Source organism: Lissotriton vulgaris, unplaced genomic scaffold, assembly GCF_964263255.1.
Source record: "Lissotriton vulgaris unplaced genomic scaffold, aLisVul1.2 SCAFFOLD_293, whole genome shotgun sequence".
NCBI lineage: Eukaryota > Metazoa > Chordata > Amphibia > Caudata > Salamandridae > Lissotriton > Lissotriton vulgaris.
This window is the reverse complement of record NW_028254211.1, coordinates 106,820-126,775: the sequence shown is the minus strand read 5'-3', so window position 1 is coordinate 126,775 and position 19,956 is coordinate 106,820.

Below are 19,956 nucleotides of genomic sequence, written 5' to 3'. Positions count from 1 at the left end.
AAAGGACAAGGAATAGAAGATTTACTATTCCAACACCTTCCCTACTGTACGTAGGCTAGTGTTGGAATAGTAAATTAAACTATTCCTAAGTCCGCACCCCTACAGCGCAAGTCGTGGTAACGACTTGCGTTGTAAAATACGCGTTGTAATGGTACGTGTGGTAATACCACTCGCCGTAACAACGTACATCCAATGCTGACTCGTCCACTTTATCCCATAGAGTGCAAATGGTTCTTCATAACTGAGCCAGTTCCGTCAACAGTTGGGAATTGCAAATCAGTTTTCATACCTGAAGAGCACACCTGCCTTCATCGTGGTTTTGTAACCAATTGGTTGTCCTTGGTTTGATTAGTTTCTACAAAATTAATTAAAATGTTTCACTCTTTAACCTTTACATTTTTATGACAACTGGCTTGTCAGGCGAACTAATGCAAAATTATTTTTTTAACAAAATTCATTAAATAAGTAAGTATATCTTACTCCTGAAAGTTCCTGAGAAGGTCATATCTAAACTTGGAGTAAGATATAACTACTCACTGAAAATGCTTTGTCAAACAGGCCTGGAAATTCAGGAGTATTTCACATCTAAGACAGGGATATGATACACCAACTTAAGAGGAGTTCAGTGATTGTAAATTACTGACTTCGTGAAAATGTGATGCCTTTTTGCCTTACCATACCAGCAGCGAAGGGGTGAAAGTAGAAAATCACCATCTTGTGTGAATGCCGCGTCTCCTGCGTCTGCTCACTATTTTTAAAATTCATGGGTGACTTCACCCTGGTGTCCAACTGTACATCTGCGTTTTATTTCCTTATTAAAAGTATTTCTGGACTGCGAACCTCTCCACATGGGTAGTGCCAGGGTTACTGTTCATGCAACACCAGGCCTCAAAAGGAAGCGCTGTATGGCTTGAAGTCTTTAAGCATGTCAAATGTCAATAAGCAAATACTACATAGACAAGTACAGTTTTTGTTATTTTTTTCCTTGCCTGTCATGTTAAGGTGCATAAATCCCTACTATGTGTCTGCTGTTGGCTCAAGCTACACTTCTCAACTCCGCAAGAAGATAAACACGCACTATAAGACACATTTTTGAGCCCTGGTGAATATTCCAGTTGACCAGTTGTAAATGGTTATTACCAGGTCCAGCTAAAATATATGGGTTTTTAAGCCACTGGATTATATTTTCCAAGTACAACAGACATGGACATTCTACTTACTGGTAAAAACACACAGAGCATTAGATTTCTTTAGCAAAACCGCCTGCAGTCAGCAACTGGAATTTTATCAACGCCTGCTCCTGATATGACAACAAAAAATATTTGCTGTCCACTTGATCCACTAGAAACCTTTTACAATTGTTCAATCTTGGAGGGTATTCAGGTTTCGGGGGAGAGGCAGAAGATAAGGGTATTGTACTGCACTGGCGCCCACACATCTCACGGACGGAGAGATGACTTGTCCAGACGCGCTGGGTGAGCCGGCCTCCAGGCGCTTGCACTTAGGTCATCTTTCTAAAGATGCCTCTGAAGGTGCCAAATCTAACACCTCCCCGGCACCACCGAGCTGAATGCAGCAGGGGAGCAGATGTGAAGAGCTGGAAATGTGTTTGCAGCTGCACGTCCTTGTTTACTCACCTCAGGCCTCGGCTGAAATGTCTCCAAGGAGGTGTCTCCCAAGCCGCTTGAAATAGCGCTGCGGCGCGGAGGGCGTTATTCCCAGGCACCACTTCACACCCTTCTGTTTACTCGTGTGGCTGTGAGCCCGCCATGGGAACAAGCGCGCCGTTATCACGGGGATAAACAAGGCTTCGCTGCGCCATCTTGGGCGGTACCTGAACCGGCGTGCTCACAGGCGCCCTTTCTCGTGCGTAAAGGCTCTTTTCATAATCATACCGCGCAAACACCATACGGACAGCCTTATCCCATTATAATAATGTCCTTCTTCACGGTTGCAATGGCGCGGCCTGGCATAGCTATAACGGGTCCTCAAGAAAGCTAGAAAAAATCCCTTTTCTCCCTGGTTGGGTATAAGTCCTAATTGGGGTACATGGGTCGACTGCACCTGCTACATGCACTGTGGAAATCAGAGGCGCAACTAGAGCCACATTTCTTTGGGGGGTGGGAGAGGGGGGAGGAGTACCAACAGTTTTGGTGGGGGGGCTAATTCTTCCGGCCATAGTCAGAGTAGTGATGCAGGGGCTCTAAGAAGGGGTGAAAAACACAACAAAGCCTTGTTAGCAAGTAAATAGTCTTTTAACCCCTCCCACGCGGGTGACGGAACCGCTCCGTCACGCCCCTCGGGTGGGCTGTGCTGGTGACGGAACGGTTCCGTCACGGCCCGCTCGCCGCTCCTGCGCGGCGCTAATTTTGCACCTGCGCAGCTCGTTCTATTGAGCGGGCGGGGCCATGACAGAACCGCTCCGTCACGCCCCTCGGGTGAGCTGTGCTTGTGACGGAGCGGTTCCGTCATGGCCCCGCTCGCTCAATAGAACGCGCTGCGCAGGTGCGAAATCAGCGCCGCGCGGTTCCATCACCAGCGTTGGAGCGCCGCACGCCCCCCCGCCCCTTAGCGCTGGGGCAGAATTGCTGCCGCAGCGAATGGGTTAAAAACCTGTGAAGTACTCAGGTGCGGCTGTGTGTGTGCCTGGGAAGCTGTCTCAGCCCGAGCTTCCACACACGATAGGGGTGGGACCGAAGCCCTCCCAGCCCAATGGACGTTGCACGCCTGGTTGAAAGGTAGGCAGGCCCCGCTGATATCACGGCACAGTAACCTATCGTCCTCATGCGCATGCTTTTTGTCTGGCTTTGCTATGTTTGAAGTTATAAAGCTCCTTCACAAATACACGTCCTACTCAGGGGGTATGTAGAAAAGGGCATCAAAACGTATTGACTCACAGTCACTGTGGGGTCAGACAGCAGGTTCTGATGGCAACGAACACATTGATACCCAAATCCTAGCTTTGGTGGCCCCTAATTGCCGAGACGTGGGTAAAGTCGCCTTTTGTTAGTTTACTTACAAGGGCAGGATAAGACCAATAAATAAATGTTGTAACAGAGGAGAACTAACCTCTATCTGCAGTGCTGCGCATGAGCGGCACTATAGTACCTTCCGCCTGTTGCTTTCTGCAGCAGTTGCGGGATAAATCAATAGGCTGTTACAAAACCCCGGGGCATGTTTACAAGCTCTCAGGGCCACCATAGCGTCACATTTTTTGGTGCGCTGGTGGCGCAGGGCCATTTCCCATATGTACAATGTGGCCCTAAGCCACTTTACGTGGTTTATGCCACCTTGTAAATATGTCCCTTGCGTGCAATGGGTGCTGCTGTGGGCGTTCCACTGCATCACCCATTGCTTTTTTAGGCTGCCCCAGATTTACAAGGCTGAGGCAGCACCAAAAAATAACGCCATGGAATAGTAGGCATTAACGAGGACAAATAATTGTCTTTTGCTGTTTCCATGTGTGCTGCACACATAGACGGTGCAAATCACCATTAATGATTTTTAATGCACAGGAAGTTGTCCCTTCCTACACATAAACAATTGTCCCTGCAGCGCAGGTACCCTTGCAACATAGCGGCAGGGTGCTACGCTACCACTAGGTAGCTTTTTTGGTTCCAGTGCTAGAGGATATACAGAGGTGCGCCATATTCTTGTGAATGCAGCGCATCCCTGCGGTTTGATAATGTTGGAGTGCAGCCCTGCTAAGTTTGGCGCAGCTCCGCGCACTGACATTTTCTTGTGAATATGTCCCCCGTGTCCTGTATGTCATGCTCTATGTATTCAGCCTATACAATGCAATATCATGTAACATATATATCATGGATAGCTTCTGTTCAATATTTGAAGGTAGCTCTTCCATGGAAGGAGCCAGTGCTGTGAGAATGGCTTGGGCGGCAGGTATTAGTCACTTTTAAAGTACATTTGGTGAAAAAATAACCATTGCTTGGTTCATCTCAAAAGCAGACAAACAGCGCCACCACATGGCATACTTTCAAAAGTGCTGGTGTTGAAAATTAAGTGCTTGTGCCTAGCACCGGAAACCACGGGTTCAAGTTAGGCACTGGAAGGAACTAATGTTATGATACACAAATGCTGCCTTCCACTCATTCTCACCACTAACTGCGGTTGGTACTGAAAAAAAACGTACAACATGAAGGTGAAGTTGTATGTAATGTGTACCGCACATATACCAAATAACATGATTTTATGCATACTATCGAAACATGCTACCCTAATTAATCAAGTCTTCCAATGTTTTCTAAAATTAAATTTTTAGCTAGCGTACTGAATTAAATAATTTGTGTAGCGCTGTCGCTGTACTGAGGTGCCCCGGTGCTAATGAGATGTTCACTACCAGGAGCGTGAAGCAAAATGATGCCACCCACCCGCTTAAAATTGTGGTTATGGCCCCCTGAGTCTCCGATATCTCAGTGACACTGTAGGCGACAGGCCTTGGGCTGAATAACCCTGCCCAGGGCTTTAAGTGGGCCGGGTCCTGCCAGTGGCTCCCCCACAGCAGTTCTATAAAGCAGGTGCCGAGACGGGTCCCTATCTGGCTCTCTATTTTAGCACCCATCCTCTGTGAATTTTTTTTTAACTCTGCAGCGGTGCCACCCTTCACTGCCTTTGATGTAACTTCAAAGTGACTCGCTATAGTTCTTTACATCCTCATCATTTCAGAACTGAAGCATTTTCCATATTCTATACAACGAAGCCATAGTTGTTGCTTATTTAGCTTATACAACTAATAGCCATTGACAAAGCCAATAGCCCTGGCTTGTTGTAGGTATAATGTTACTCCTTGTATTATATATCTGGTTGCAATGACAGGCGCAACAAAATACCAGTTGGGCGGAACACTATGCTAAGCACAGGTTTTTAGCTTAAGTGTTTTTAAGCCACGCGCCATTAGAGACCCCCCAAGTTTTTTTATCCCACTTAAAGCCCTGACCATGCCCCTTCCAGGAAGGTAGGCCCCTGGGCACAAGCAGGGAGCTGCAGAGATCTATGCTACTACCCTGGTGAGCACACGGCTATCAGTAAAAGCAATGCTGCTATTCCCCAGAACCAAGGGCACCAGAGCATTTGGGCCCGAGTCCCTCAAACACTTGCTAGCCTGCATATCATACATATTTCCCGAGCTCCAGAGTTTCGAACGTTCTGCCTTTCAGTTCAACCTTAAGTTTAAAATGGAAGCAGTTAAGAAAAGCTTTGCCGAAAGAATCAATGGCATTGCAGCGCCATCTTGTGTTCACTTATTCAAAACTAACATTCGACAAAGAAAAATCAAATTAAACATTCAAAAATGTGGAACTTATTATAGGAACTGATGACGTAGTGCCATTCCGCTCTCCTATGGGGAGGCTTTCAAACTGCCACGTCACACCACACTCTTTCTATAATATTTACGATAGCTATTTATTTGATTTTACAGAACACTTTCTGAGAAAGTTTTTTAAAACTCAGTAAAAACCATAGACAATAACATCATCATCGACAACGACACGACAAATGTCAAAATCTAGGTGAAGTTGTGCAATATATATCCTGGAAGGATACTCACCACAACTCACTATGAACTACAAATCATTTGGACATAGTGCGACATCTTCAAGAAAAAACACAGACTGCCAAATAATAACTCACTCCTACACAATACCCACAAAGCAAACTACTGTTGAAGCCCCAAGCAAGAACGTCACAGGGGCATAGGGTGTATCAAACACAAATGCCCTGGACTTCGCTCTTGGCAGAGCCCAGCACTTCAGCTGACAACATATGTGGCTAGTGGCTCATAGTAACATGAGATAACATGGTCTAACTGTGTCCTTGTGTTTCAGGCTCTGCAGTAGGATTGACCTGAGAACTCCAGCCAACCTTTGTTTTGTGGGGGTGGTGGTAGGTGGAGGAGGAAAGAAGGTTTTTCGTACAAAAAGAAACACTAAAGTATGTGCTCACTGTCCTAAGATTGACACTGTGGGGCATATTACCAACGAGTAGTGATATTTATCGCTAACTAGGCTGTGCAACAATTTTTTTATCGCTAAGCATCGCCGGAAATTATCGCTGAGATAACGTGCTATTAGCAACGTTTATCTCCAAAGCATTAATTTTTCCGGCGATAGCGTGAATATCGCTGAGAATACGGCGATATTCATGCATTAGCGACGAAATGCTCTTAGCCTTGTTATCCACCTCCCACTGGATAACATGGCTAAGAACTGGTCTGAGCAGGCGTTCGTTTTTGGCAATAGCCGGAATATTTCTAGCGCTACGCCTGCCTTGCTAATGCCCCGGTTACTTACCGGTAATCTTCATTACTCCGAGTATAGTCTTCCTCGCCACATGAGTTACAAAGTGAGCTTTAGCTCCACAACAGAACCCTCCAAAGCAAAAAGAAACCACCTCCCACCCCCTCCCAACATGGCCGACCAGTCCCACCTGACCTCTATAAGAGGCGGACCGGCCCCACCGACAGCCTGATCTACCAAGCAAACAATGAAGCCGATAGCCAGACAGGGAGGGGGGGAGGGAACTCATGTGGCGAGGAAGACTATACTCGGAGTAATGAAGATTACCGGTAAGTAACCGGGGCATTACCTCCTCGTAAGTCTTCCTCGCCCCCTGAGTTACATAGTGAGCAAATACCCAAGCCAACAAGGCTTCATTGACCACCAGAAGAACCACACCACACGGTGATGCAGGTAAACCAACATAAGGTTTTAATCAGCATAAAGTAAAGCAAACAGGAATTGCAGCAAACCTGAATCTAGACCTAACAGAAACACACCTCAAGGAGCCACCGCACCCGCACTGAGAACGGCCCCCGCAAAGTCCCCATGGACAGAACCCCCCAAGACAACGCGATAGTGTTCCATGAACATGTGGGGGGACGACCACGTCGCCGCCCGACAACTCTCCTCCGTGGAGACACCCTTGAAGGAGGCCCAGGACACAGCGACGCTCCTCGTGGACCGCCCCTGGACCCCCACCGGAACCCCCGAACCCAGCGAAGCATAGGAAAGGATGATAGCCTGTTTAAGCCAGCGACTCAAGGTGGAGAGAGAGGGCTTGTGGCCTGATCGGACTGGACCGAAAGTAACGAACAGGCTATCACACCGGGCCAGGGGAGATGTGCGTTCAAGGTACACCAACACTGCCCGCCGGACATCCAGCAAGGCTAAGGCCGGATCCATGTCGGGGGGGAAAGAAGGTAAGGACACTTCCCGAGCCCGGTTCACCAGGGAAGGAACCTTGGGTAGGAACCGTGGGTCATGCCGGAGCAGCAACCGGTCCGGCAACACCCGCAAGAAGGGCGGGGAGCGGAGGAACGACCCCAGCTCGCCCATCCGCCCAGCAGACACCACGGCAACCAGGAAAACCACCTTGAAGGTGAGAAACCGCAAAGCCACCGAGGCCAGGGGTTCAAAAGGAGGACCCTGAAGCGCCCGCAGCACGAGAGGCAGATCCCACGGAGGGGACAGGCAGAGTGACCGCGGGCGACGGAGAAAACAACTCCGGAGCAAGCGGGCCACCAGGGGATCCAGCCCGTCGAAATCCGGACTGCGGAAGGCCCGCAAGGCCGCCCACTGGGCCCTCAGGGAAGAAGGGGCCAAGCCCAAGGAAAACCCCTCCGCCAGGAAATCCAAGACCCGCAGGGGAACAACGGTGGCGGGGTCAGAACCCCGCAGACCGCACCAGCGTGTGAAAGAAGCCCAGTGCCGGGCATAGGACGACAAGGTGGAAGACCTGCGGGAGCCCTGCAGCAAATCCACCACCCCAGGAGAACACCCCCGAGCCAGCAGCGTCACCCGCTCAAGAGCCAGGCCTGCAGATGGAGCCGGCGCAAAACCGACTCCGGGAGCGGGGGGCCCCTCAAGGGGAAGGGCAGATCCGGGATCGGCCAGAAGGCCTGAACCGCCAGATCGCAAAGGAGAGGATACCAGGGGCGGCGGACCCAGCCGGGCACCACCAGGAGCACCCTGGCCTTGTCCAAGCGAATCTTGCAGAGGACCCGGGGGATCAGGGGGAACGGGGGGAATGCGTACAGCAGTCCGGAAGGCCAAGCGAACGACAGGGCATCCACTCGCCATACCCCCGGACCCGGGAGGAGAGAGCAGAACTTGGGCAGAAGGGCCGAGTCCCCGTCCGCAAACAGATCTACCAGAGGAAGACCGAAACGAGACACCAGGCGTTGAAACACCCTCGGGGACAGGGAGAGACACGGAAGCGCGGGAAAGATCCGACTTAGCCGATCCGCCTCCACGTTGTCGGACCCCGGGAGACAGACAGCCCGAAGAGACAGGACCGAAGTCTCCGCCCATGAGCACAACTCCTGAGTCAGCAACCAGAGGGAGCGTACCCTGCACCCTCCCTGATGGTTGACATAGCATCTCACCACCTGGTTGTCCGTCCGCACCAAGACATGGTGACCCAGCAGTGACGGAGCAAAACGATGGCAGGCCAGGAGGACCGCCTTCAACTCCCGATAGTTCGAGGAGCAGCGAGACTGAAGGGGATTCCAACGACCCTGAATCGACTCCCCGCCCAAGGTTGCCCCCCAGCCGAGGAGACTGGCATCGGTCGTGAGCACCCTGGATGGGGATACCAAGAAGGGAAGCCCCTCCGCGAGGTGAGCCTCCACCAACCACCACCCCAACTCCGTCCGGAGCCGAGGGAAGACCGGGACCAGAAGCTCGTAATCCTCCGAGCGGGGGTCCCAGAAGGACAGCAGGTGGTTGACCAAAGGATAGAGGTGGAGGCGAGCCCAGGGGAGCACATTGATGGTCGCCGACATTAGGCCCTGAACACGCAACCAAAGGCGAACCGGAGCAGACCCCTGATCCAGCAGGGACCCCAGATCACGCCACAAAGTGTCCCGGCGCCCTAGAGGTAAAAACACCTTCCCCAGCACCATGTCCAGACGACCCCCAATAAATGCCAAGTCCTGAGCGGGCAACAGATGAGACTTCCGCTCGTTGATCAGGAAGCCGTGGGTGGACAGGACCTCGCAGACCCTTCTGACGTGCAGCATCCCCTTGGAAAAAGAAGAGGCAGAAATTAGCCAATCGTCCAGGTAAGGAAACACCCTGATCCCCTCCTGGTGCAGAATACCCACCAGGGGGGCCAGGATCTTAGTAAAAACCCGCGGGGCAGATGACAAGCCAAACGGAAGTACCTGGAACTGATAGTGGGAGCCTGCCACGCAGAATCTGAGGAAGGACTGGGAATTCGGATGAACCGGGACATGGAGGTAGGCGTCGAGGAGATCCAGCGAAGCCACCACCTCGCCCTGCACCAGAAGAGGCAGAATCTCCTGTAGGGAGATCATTTTGAACTTAGTATGAGGAATATAAACATTCACCCCCTTCAAATCCAACACAGGGCGGAAATCCCCAGACACCTTCCTTACCAGAAACAGGATGGAGTAGACGCCCCGACCCCGCTGTGACGGAGGGACCGGGTGGATGGCCTGTTTTTCCAGCAAGTCCTGAACTCCGGCCAGCAATGCCTGTCTCTTGACCAGGGAGGAAGGAAGGGGCGTAGCGCGGAAAAAATCCGGAGGAGGGGATGAGAAGGAGATGGATAATCCTTCCCTCACAATCCGCAGAGCCCAAAGATCCGTGACCGAAGACTCCCACGCCTGGATGAAGTGGCGGAGACGGCCCCCCACAGGGAGCACCCCGGAGGGAGATGGCCGAAAGTCAGGACTTTTGGGTGGCAGAGGAAGCGGCAGCCGCCGGCTGAGACCGGGATTTTCCGAAGTAAGGTGCGCCCCGGCCGCGACCCCTTCCACGAAAGGGCGCGCCGCCCCTACCCCTGGAAGTTGAGGGGAAAATACGGCCGCGACCCGGGAAGCGGGGCCCTGATGACCTGATGGGTGCCAGTAATTTGCGGTCCTCAGCCGACTTTTTAATCATCGCCTCCAGAGGAGGACCAAACAACTTAGCCCCTGTAAATGGAATTTTCATGAGCAGAGTCTTCTGGGCCGCCTCCGACTTCCAATGCCGCAGCCAGATCTGTCGTCGGGCCTGGATCGCTGCACCCCCCGCGGCAGCCGCCGCACCCAGGGTGTCAAAGGAAATGTCCGATAGTAGGCGAGTCTGCTGTTCCATCAGGGCTAGCGTGGGCACCACATCAGCCCCTTGATCCAGGAGTTCCCCCAAGGACTGGAAGTCTTTTAACAGAGACTGGACCGTGCACGACAAATAGGCCGAGGCCCGGATGGAGAAATTTGCAGCCGCATAAGAGCGCTTCGCGGCAGCCTCCACGCGTTTGTCCACAGGGTCAGATGGTGAGGCGTCCTCCGAAATGATGGAACCCTGGGACGACAGACCCACTACCAGGGAGTCCACCTTCACAATCGGAGGGAAGTCCTTGGTAAACTCCTCCACAGCATAACGTTTCGTCAGATAACGTGGAAAAGCCTGTTTATCAATGTCCAGCCACTCCCCCTCGATGACCCTCTTGATGGAGGCATGCAGCGGCAGGGAGTCCGGCGCCTTGCGCTGATATTGGACAAAGAAGTCCTCGGACGCCTCCTCCGTTGCAGGTGGCGGGAAGGCCAAGTTATCTCTAATGTGCGCCAGGACCTCACGCAGTTCCTGGCCCTGTATGTATCGACCCCGGAGATCCTCCTCCTCCCCCTCCGCCTCCGAGACAGGAGAGGGGTCCCTGCGTGGACGTTTCGGCGAGGAAGGACCCTGCGCATCTCGCATCGCCAGGGCATCGGCGACCGCCGACTGGATCATCAGCTGTAAGGACTGAGCCGAAATGGGCAAAGCAGAACAGGGGCCAGGTCCCTGACCCGCCGTGACATCCTCCTGCTCCATAGTCAGAGAAAAACACCACCAACCCAAGCCAGCGGAGAAACTCAATGACCCCAGGTTTAGTGGGCCTTTTTAATCCGCCCGAGGACACAGCTGTAAGTCCTCAACATACCCGCTGCACCTGGCGAGAAGCCCCGCCCCCAAAAGGCGGGACGCGACCTCGGCCAATCAGGGCACGGGACCGTTCGCGTGCCGCAGCTGAAGACCATCCCGTATGGCGGCAGCGTCCAGCACTGACATCCGCCACACCTGCCTGTGTCCAGGAGTCCCCGGTCGGTAAGGCAGACCCGGAACCGCCGAGGCGCGAGGAGAGTCAACCCCCGGCCCGGCGTACATGCTGCAGTGAAGTCGGTAAGAATATCCCCAGCCCCGAGCGGGGAGCGCGGAATCCCGCGAGCGAGATCCCAGGCCAGACGCGGCAGCCCCAGCCACCGCCGACCGGCCCAACAGGGGAGACATCGGTAATCACCACACCCGGTATACCCAGGCGGCCACACGGCAGCCGCATCATCAAGCGACCGGCGCCGCGTCTTGTAGAGGCAGAGATGTGTCCCAGAGCCCTAGAAACGGGCGAGGGACACCCCCAAGCGGCAGGTACAGGGAAAAGGGCGAGACCTTAACCCCCCCCACCGCCCCCCCCCCCCAATCCCCCCAAGAGCCCAGGCACGCTAGAGCAGCACCTCACCCGCCAAATAAGGACGGGGGACGGGGGAGGGGGAGGGGGCAAGGTCCCAGGTCCTAGGGTCCGCTAGGGCAGGACCTCCAACCCAAGAGCCACGGACCAGCTAGAGCAGGTCCCATCCTTACCTTACGGCGCTCTGGAGTAGAATGCGCAGAACAAAAAAAACAGGCTGTTGGTTGGGCCGGTCCGCCTCTTATAGAGGTCAGGTGGGACTGGTCGGCCATGTTGGGAGGGGGTGGGAGGTGGTTTCTTTTTGCTTTGGAGGGTTCTGTTGTGGAGCTAAAGCTCACTATGTAACTCAGGGGGCGAGGAAGACTTACGAGGAGGTAATAGGCGATAGCGACGTTAGCGACTGCTTTCAGTCGCTAACAGGTTGGGTACGCCCACTTTGCATGTCATTAGCGATAAATATCGCTGACATGCAGAGTGGGCCCCAAACCGCTCGCTATTGCCTAAAAGCTGTTGCTAACATCAGTTAGCGACAGCTTGCTAATATAGCGATAGAATTATCGCCGCTTAACGTCTGAAAACGCCCGCTAAACCGGTGATAATTGCCTATCTCCCCCCTTGGTAATATGTCCCTGTGTTCTTTCCTCCTCTAGCTCAATAAACACCGATAAAGTCAATTGTTTTCTGTAGCAAAAACATTTCAGTTTTTACACATACACACAAGTGCACAAAGGAACAGAGGTGTGTTGGGACAGAAACAAGACAGAGAAGGTGACGGCTCTATTTTTGGAGGATAGGGGTAATGTCAATGCATCGTGCATTGCATATTTGTAGTGCAATAATTAGATTTGTCAGTGGGCCACTTTCCAAGTGCCACAAATGAAAATAGGAATAGCATAGATGGAAGCCTTCAATCCCTGTATAAAAGCCTGTTTCTAATTTCAGTCCTGGAGATTCATTCAGTATTTCATCATTTAAAGAGGGCTTGCAATAGGTGCCCACCAAAACATTTTTTCCCAGGCCTCACCCAAGCGTGTGACAGCAAAGAGCCCTGCTCCTCAGACACTTGGATGTTCCTGATACTAGAAAGTCTAACAGAAATGCAGTCTACGCTAGGGTGATTAGGTGTCCCGAATTTGATGATAAAGTCCTTTTATTTCACCAACTGTTTTTGCTAATTCCAACAAATAAATTCAGCATATGTTTCGGTTTGCAGAGAGGGCCGACTGAACACGCAGACATTAGCTTCCATGTTTTCTAGTGATGAATCTATTAGCAGTCCCTAGCAGAAATCAATTAAATTAAATTAACACAGATGACACCATGTGTAAAAGTTGCATTTAAATACCACTTAGATCTCCATTGTGTGGGTGAGCACTGTCAATTAAGTCATTCTGTGCCCTTTAGTTGACGCAACATTGTAGTCCTACCTCTGTGTTTGTGGAATGCACTGCTTTTTGGTTTCCCAAATATGGTCACCCTATCCTCCACACCACTGCATGTCTCATCAAAGAAACTGGACTTGTTTCTAACTCTGTTAGTTCTACATTGCAAGCCCCACCAAGCTTTCATCTTCCTAAAGGCATGGAGCATCACATGCAATGAAGCAGCTAACAGCACACCTCTTGCTCTATCTAAAAATACACCGCTGCAGGGACAAATTCATCAGAAGGAACCATGAAAATGGCAAAAGAGAGGTGAAAAAGTGCAATACACTCGAAAACACAAAGGCAACCCTTCTCCAGCTACGCTCCTAGAATATACACTAAAAACCTGCGCACATTAGCCTTGCAACTTTACTCATCCAATTCAGATAAGAAAGACACATCTCTTGGAAGAAGGCCTCACCTATCATTAATATTGGTTTCACGACCTGCTCCACCCACCCAGGTTCCACACAGATGTGATTCACCCTCCATCTTCTATCAAGCTTTTTGTACGCTTTTTCGTAGAGCATCATCACCACATTCTGCAGCGCTGTCACTTTTTGGCTGTTTGGAAACTCAGTACATACATAAATACCTAGTGGCATACATTGATAAAATCATTGATATGAAATGAAATGGATGTCCTGCTATTGCTCAATTAAATGTAGTTTACTCATTCTATTAACCTTGGAAGGACTAGAGGCTGAGCAGGCGCGGCGGGCAAACAAACCTGTGAATTGCATTCTGCTCAGATAAGATTCAACAGCAAGTACCACCGGGGCCTTCTCATTGCCTTTCGACAGAAACACCTGGCTGTGCCACTGTTTTGCACTGGGTGCAGATACTTGATAAATGCTAAATCAATTGGACCCGGAAAAAGACCCAGCCATGGGCTAGTCCAGTATCTTGCAAGCCCTGTAGGGGGTTATTCTGAGTATCATTTGGTAGCCCACCATTAAGTGAAATATACACCTCTGCATTTAACCTGTGTCCGGCAACATGCGTGGGACCCATAGTCCTGTCACATGTATTGGTCTTTTGAGCACTACACACCTTCAAACGAATCATCTTCGACTGTAACAACAGATGTATGATGTTACAACGCATGCTTTTACCACGCATGCCGTTACAACGCAGTTTTTACAACGCATACCATTACAACGCATATCGCTTTGGGGTGCTGGATAGTGAATAGTTTAATTTACTATTCCAACTCCAGTCCCCGTGGATAGTAGGGAAGGTGTTGGATAGTAAATTAAATCTATTCCCTATCCTAGAGCGCCCCCCAGCGCAATGCGTTGTAAGGGTTTGCATTGTAATAGTTGCGTCGTAATGGTAGTGCGTTGTAAAAGTTTTGTTGTAAAGGCTGTTCACCGTAACAACCAATGATTTTTTCTCTGGCATCATTTGCTGAGCGTTAAATGCCATTCTCTCCATGTGACGTGGGGCCAGGGAGTATTTTTCAGTCTCATACTTGGAACGGTCTCTCCAGTGCACCTCGGATGGGTCTCACACAGTACTGAAGCATGGGTTGCCAACTACCCATCTCAAAGGAACATCACCCAAGGAGTTACTCTGAATTCAGTTATGTTGTGTTACTAGCATTAGCGAAGGGCACTTCTAATGTATTTATGGTCTTGTTGCACTTTCACGGTCTGGACACTCTTCAGAGTTCTGAGATTCTCATTGGCCGAAAGGGCTGTTTTTGGTTTTTTTAAGGACTCGCCAGCGACAGGCCACTCTGTGTCACTTAGATATTTTATACACATAGGGGATGGCAGCCCACCTATTGCTTGACATTCATTGGCTTCATTGCCACTCTTTATTTGCTGCCTTACAGTTGGCCAGCGCCTGCTGGCTTAATTTCCTCATCTTTCGGCTGGAGCATGGACCAAGTACTGATTGCTTCAGCTTGATGGCTGTCCTTCCGTTGATTGGCCCGTGATTGGGATACTACTTTTATGTTTTCCTTTCCCTGTTGTCTTCGTGAACCTCTTGCCTCTTGCCATTTCTAGCAATCGTCTTTTACCTCCTCTCGGTCTCCTACTGGTGTAGTCTTACCCCTACATTTTGAACGTGACTGTAATTGCTGGAATCAGTTTGAAAAATATTTTCCCTCTACAATCAAGAATTCCAGAATGTCAGTCTGTTGAACTCTTTTCTGTGGTTAGCTAATTCAAATGTAAATGGAAGCCCCGGGTCATGTTTCCTATTTAAAAAGAAACATTGATCATTTTGATAGTTGGAGATGATGATTGATCTTTACGTGGTTCTTAGCTAATTATGTTAAGGTAAAGTGTGGGTCTGTTATCTTTATAGAGTAACACGTCAGCAAGGAGAGGCCCACTTAGGTGCTGCTAGAACCCTAGGTTCTGGTAAGGACCACCATAGAGACAAGCATGATCAAGTGTGCACAGGGCAATATGGAGAGGAACCAGTAATTAGGACGCCAGTGGGAGAATATTAAGAAGACCATTTCTGTCACTGCACTGACTTGGAGTATGAGGAATAGTTTTGCACTGAAATTCACTATGAAATTGTAGAAGTGCCTTCTATGAAGGGTATTCAGGGCGAGCCAGTGTTGATGGCCAGTCAAATGGCAGGGAGGTAACATTTTCTGTGTGTAGGAGTGGGACCTGTCTAAGGCAGTCTACAATTTGCATGTGACTCCTAGTCCCACCGTCCCCTTTTGCCCTCTGTGGTACATGTGAGTATTATATGCATGCATATGGATTCACAAGTTACAGTTTTCAAAGATGTTTGCCACAGGTGCCAAAAGGTTGCAGAAGACAAATGACTAGTAGACCAGTTTTTGAGACACAGCCCAAGTGATGCTACTAAAGGCAGACATGTGGGATCTTAGATTTACCTGGTGAGCCGGAGAGGACAAAACCCCTAAGCCATCATTCCACTAATATCAAAAGCTACATGATAGTGAAGGGCAAGAGGAGAACTTTGTGGCAAATTAGATTAAATCGGATGCATAGGAGTTCAAATGCATCTGTCCGCAGGCATGTTCTTGGGCATTAGTGCACACTCGCCTGAATTAGGTATGAAAACAGGATCTCTTACGAGCCCAGATTCAACTTTGCCATTCACACAACATGGGGCTGAACATATTAATGGATTCTCTCTGCCCTACAATTATGCAAGTGCTGTATATGGTCATATATGAGTAAATATTCTCATAGGTGCATTTTTGAGTAACAGCGAAAGATGGCAAAACATACAAATCTGCAGGCCTCATAGAGTTGGTCCAATAACCTGCCACACTAAAACAGATGCCTGGGGAGCCAGGAAATACAGGGTTGCACATTACTTTCACCCAAAAAAACATTTCCTTCCACCTTCTTTTTTTTAAATGAGGGCGTCGGTTTCTAAAAACATGTAATTGGCTCCTACTGAGACACATCTTCATTCATATATGAAAAACCATTATCTTTTTATAAAAAAAATACAAGCATTGTATTTTAGTGACACTGTCTGTGAAAAACACGTTGTAAAATATTTTCACTGTGAATCCCAATTATTCCTTTCGGTGTTATTGGATGCCTGTGTCTTGCAAAAGCCAAAAATCACATCTAAATATTCGTCCCACATTTATACGGTGAGAGTACTCGAAAGTAAATTGACGCCCACACTTGCTTATGGAGCATTTATTTATTTAAATTATGTTACAAACTGGCTCGACTGGGCCCAATTTCAATGTTACTGGTGTTTATTCAAGCTACTGGCCAGTACTGCACGGCCACAGATTCGTCTGCTGCTTAAGCTGGCTCATCAAAACTATGTTTTATCCTCCAGCTTTCTATTCATGTGCTCCAAGTTTGCAATACCTGAGCAGCCCTAAGGGGAAAGACTATCACCTACGTGGCTAAACGTAAAAAGAACCAGGACAGCTTAAATCTACAACTTAATTTGGAATTAGCAAGCTTAGAGGCGCAGCACGCCACTCAGGTACATCGTGGGAAAGAAAGTCAGAGTACTTTGCGAAAAATATTAGTCCTCAAGACAGAGATCAATAATGGCCTAACACAAAAAGCAGCCGAAACTTTCCAGGCAAACCACCAAACATCTATAAGAATAGGGAAAAGGTGGGAAAACAACTTGTCCTTCGAACACGCCAGAAACAATCTCATAATGCTATACAAACTATTGACTTTGAGGGGCAGAAATATACAACATCTGTTGACATTGCAGGGGCCTTCCAACGTTACTACCAAAAACTCTATCAAAATGAAGATCAACAGATGGTAGCAGATATAAAAAACTTTCTAAGTAACTGGCTTTTACACTCGGAGTTAACTAGGATGATTGATGATTTAACTAGGGAAGATCTTGAAAAGGAAATCTCAATTATCGAGCTTGAAATGGCACTTTTAGAGCTAGCTAATGGAAAAGTCGCAGGTCCAGATAAAATCCCGTTGGACCTCTATAAAACACTTGGGAAGCAGATTATGCCCTATTTATTAGATTTGTTTCTTGAAGTGCAATATCGTGGCATTCCACCTGAATCCTGGAAATGCACAAATATAGCCATCTTTCCCAAAAAGGAAAGTCTCTTGAGCTGCCAGCCTTATACCGTCCTATATCGCTTATAAACTCTGATTCGAAACTTTATGCCAAGATTCTCCCTAACCGGCTCAGCAGGGCTATTGAGCATCTGGTCTCCCCGTGGCAGCATGGCTTCATTCCCGGCAAGGGTACAACAGATCATACCCGGAGAGCCATTTCCCTTTTTGACATCATGGGAGCAATGGGGGGCCGGATGTCAATGATCCTGCTCGACGCCGAGAAGGCCTTTGACCGAGTGTCTTGGCAGTTCCTGTGGGGAGTTTTGGAACTAAACAACTTCGGAGAGGGCCTAATTAAATCTATCAAAGCACTTTATGCAGAACCTAAGGCCAAACTCGCAATCGGCGGTATCGAGTCAGAGTTTATTAATATCCAAAAGGGCACGAGACAGGGGTGCCCGTGCTCCCCAATCTTATTCGCCCTTTACCTTAACCCACTAATATCAAAACTACTTACCTCCACCTTAATAGAACCGGTGAAAGTTGGCATATTTAACACTAAAATTCTAGCCTACGCCGATGACGTGGCAGTACTAACACCTAACCTCACTGAGGCAATTCAGGAGATAGAGCAAATCACCCAGACCTTTGGCTCTTACTCAGGGTATTCCCTGAATAGGGATAAAACAATGGTGCTATGCACAGGAAATATCTCATTTGAGAGCCCTTATAGAGGCAACCAGGCTACATATCTAGGGGTGTCTATATCTCCTAATGTTAAGGAAATCAACCAACTTAATTATGATCTGCTGGTTAAGAAAATTAAAAAGGACCTCATTAGAGTAAATAACCTTCATTTGTCAATATTGGGTAAGGGGAATTATCTCAAAATGAAAATTTTTCCAAAAATACTATATTTATTTCGATTGATTCCGCTAATGATTGAGGACAATATTATTTAAGTTTTAGACTCTTGTATGTCTAAATTCATATGGAATTATGGGAAAATCAGGAGAGCATTGCCATTTCTGACATTATCACATGACAGGGGAGGGCTGGCCAATCCAAATTTGACACTATATTTATGGGCAACTCTTATTTAGCAAATGGCCCCCTTGTTTAACCGCATTGCTGCGGCTGTGATTTTCGCGCTGTGCGGCTTTTTTTCAAAAACCGCGTTAGATGATGAGCTCAGCTCGTCATCCGCACATGCCCCCGTGGCTGATGACGAGTTGAGCTCGTCATCAGCATCGAAGGGGTTAATACCGAACCTAATATTGTTCCCGTAGCAGATCAGTATATACCCTAGATCTGTGAATTGATATTAGGGGACAAAGCCAGAGGGTTGGTATTAAGGCAGGTAGAACCGTCGTATTTAAAAAAAAACAAATTTAAGGTCATTATTGATGCATGGAAGATCTGGAAACATACATCAAAATACCTAGCAATTCCAAAATACACTAAATACACTCCTCTCTGGCATAGTTCGATTTTACCAGCATATCTCAATGATAGCACCTCTAGAAAATGGGAGAACTCAGGGATTGTCACTCTGAGTAATTTATTTGGCCATGGACCTACAGCGACATTTGAGGGCTTACAGCAAAAATTCTCGATCCCCCATACTGATTACCTAAAATATATCCAAGTATATACTAGCATTCGGCACTGCTCACCAAGAATTAAATTAGAAAGTATTCCTTTCTTTGAAATTATTGATAGATGGACCACTAGGATAAGGACTATATATGAAATACTGATGAAAAACCTTAGTGACGATCTGGAGCGTGTTGAGAGAGGATGGGCAACAAAATTAGACAATCCAAATATAGATATTGACACCTCATTGATATTGTCCTCCAAACTGTTCTTAGCGTCCAACCTCAAAGCTCAGTTTATAGAATGATATACGATCTCTATTATACACCTTCAAAATTATTCACTTGGGGCTTACGGCCTAATGATGATTGTCCAAGATGTGGTCGGCCCCCAGCGAATCTTACGCTTATGTTTGCTGAGTGCCCTAAATTAGACCTAATTAAAAAGATGATCTCTGAATATTGGACGGAAATTTTTGGGCACGAATTAAGAACTTCATTGACTGTGTATGTTCTAAGTCATGATGAATCTCTGGGGTACAGCAGGGAGGAAGTAATGTCTGTGTTTATAGGCACGGCAGTACTCCGAATCATACTGGCTGTCCGCTGGAAAGAGCCTGAGGCACCTACCTTTCAAATGTGGTTAGGCCGGTTTTTGGGGATTTACAAACAGGAACTAGCTATTTATAAAACTAGAGGAAGAAAATCAATAACTATCGGGGCCCAGATTTGGGCTCCTATTACAAAATGGTATGATAATAAAAGAGGCCCTTTGGCTTCCCGAATGATAGAACTATGAACCTTATATTCTTATCACGATATTACCTTTGATCGGATCTTCCTTCTTGTTTTTTTTTTTCCCCTATAATGTAAGAATATGACTCTTTTACTTATGATGTTTTTTATTGGTCATTAACTATTGACGATCTAATATATATGAACTGATTGTTTTGG